General features: G+C 35.2%; 1 long non-coding RNA gene across 1 annotated transcript; it reads left to right on the forward strand.

Moving 5' to 3' along the window:
- The first annotated feature begins 424 nt into the window (after window positions 1-424).
- Window positions 425-1,702, forward strand: LOC128293038 (uncharacterized). The gene is made up of 3 exons (XR_008283060.1): window positions 425-646; window positions 934-971; window positions 1,285-1,702. It is a non-coding gene; the product is annotated as an uncharacterized LOC128293038 (long non-coding RNA).
- The last annotated feature ends 619 nt before the right edge of the window (window positions 1,703-2,321 follow it).

The following is a 2,321-nucleotide window of genomic DNA, read 5'->3' on the forward strand; positions in this document are numbered from 1 at the left end:
TTAAAAAAAGTGATGTTATCACTTTGAGCTTTTTTAAAGGTTTATTCTTGTAAATTTTAAAAAAAATTGATCTATTTTTATAATATTTTAAAAAATAACCTTTTCTAAAAATTTAAATACGAGTTAAAATGCATTCTTAGGGGAGTATTTTTACCACATCACATCAGCAAAGCGCGTCCACGAGGGCACGATTTGGGTTGACATATCAAAAATACTCTCTTAAGGACGCGTTTTGCTGACAGGTCTCTTAATTTCGCGCTGATGTAAATGAGCTTTCGGGAGAAATGACCATTTTCGGCAAATAATAAAAAAGTCGGGCTATTTTGGTAAATAATGATATAAAAGGTTTTTTTTTTAGTAAATTGCCAAAAAAATTGAAAATCTAAATTTTCATTAAACACAAAAAGTTAATTAAACTGGTAAAATTATTTGTCCGAACTTATTACTTTGGGAATGGAAGAATCGAAAGTGTAGAGGCAAGCTAAGAGAAAAAAAGAACCCCAAAATTCCCAAACTGCAGAAGAAAGAAAACAAAAACTGTGAAATTTTCTAATTGAAGAAGGAGTTGATGAACTGTAAAAAGTAGATCGACTTGTTGAATTTAGATCCCTTATTGCTGCTACAGTGCATCTGTGGAATTGACAAGGTGAGTTAAACCCTAGATGGCGACGTTGTAAAGATGGAGTGAAGAAGTGTAATTTATTTTTTCTGAACGAAACCGTAACCCCATTTTCTGAAATGGAATTGATTTTTCTAAACGAAACAATCAAATCGATTTTTTCTGAACAAAACCCTAACACGCTTTTGTGAAATCGAATCAAAATTTTAATTTTGCTGAAACCATAAACCCTCTTTTATGAAATGGATTCGATTTTTTGGTGAACGAAACCAGTCAAAACGAAACCCTAAAGTCCATTTTGGTATTTTTTGTAGGGTTTCCAAATAAAGAGGTGGGTAATCGAATGAGCAAGGTATGGTTCTACTTTTCTTTTGGTTGAAGTAGCACTAAAACTTGTAAGAAAAAAAGAATCTAATGCTTCAGAACTTGTGTATGTGTTTATATTTCTTGCTATATAATCTGAGACTTGTATACATCATATGAGCTTAGTCCAAACATCATTGATTAAGATCAAATTAATCTCATCTTGCCATTCTTTTCCCTTATATTAAAGATTCTTGAGCCACTCAAACACATTTTCTGAAATCAGTATCTGGTGTGGAGTTGTATCCCACTTAAGATTACCATTAAATTCTGATTGCCTCATGTTCTGTTCTTCTGTGAAGGAGATTTGCGATCTATGCCTGAAGCAAGTTACCAAGTGGAGGGATGCAATAAAGGATGCTTTACACATCAAATTCAAGGTGGATTTAGCCATGGAGCATTTGAAGAAACTTGCTTGCGCTTACATCAGTTAGATGGAGAATTGAAAGCTGGATACTGTGTTTTTGAGGATATCAAATTTTGAGGCTCAGTTGAGTGCTGGGAAAGAAAAACAGGCTAAGATATGTGAACAGTCCAAGGTGTTCATAGATGCTGTACAAGAGTTTAACGGTAAGACAATCAGCTCTGGTTTGTTTCAGAGTTTAGAAGCTTGGTTGAGCTCGGTCTAGCTCTATCAACTTTCACTTTTTAACGTTCCAGGTCAATTTAAGATACAAATTGAATTGCTCAGGTTTGCAATTGGGCTCATTTACCTTATAATATTGAGCTTAATTCTCATACTTACTTGGCAACTCAATTATTGAAGCTCAATTTTTAGTTTCAAACAAAGGGAAAAAAATAATTACAAAACACAATTAGAACTGATAGCTACTCAAATCAAAGCACGAGAATACTTGAATCTTGCTCATTTGATAGCTCTAGCTCAACATTGACCTAGCCAACACTCTAAACATACCTGAGCTGACAGGCTTACCGTTAAACTCTTCTGCAGCATCCATGAACTGCTTTGACTGCCCACATATCTTCGAATGTTCCTTTTTCTCAGCACTCAACTCAGACTCTAATTTGGATATCCTCAAACCCACATTATCCAGCTTTCGAAGCTCTGTTAAACCAATGTAAGCACAGGCAATTTTCTTCAAATGTTCCATGGCAAAATCCACCTTGAAATTGATGCGTAAAGCATCCTTTATCACATCCCTCCACTTCAATATCAGATCCTCTGTGACTTGCTCCAGCCGTAGATTGCTCATCTCTTTGACAGAAGCACAGAACATGTTGTAAACGGTCTCGGTAATACTTGGGTTCATCTTACTTGTTGCTGAAACATCACCGTAGACATCGATGATGTTGTTTACAATCGGATGTAGAGCCGGTG

Source organism: Gossypium arboreum, chromosome 5, assembly GCF_025698485.1.
Source record: "Gossypium arboreum isolate Shixiya-1 chromosome 5, ASM2569848v2, whole genome shotgun sequence".
Taxonomy (NCBI): Eukaryota; Viridiplantae; Streptophyta; class Magnoliopsida; order Malvales; family Malvaceae; genus Gossypium; species Gossypium arboreum.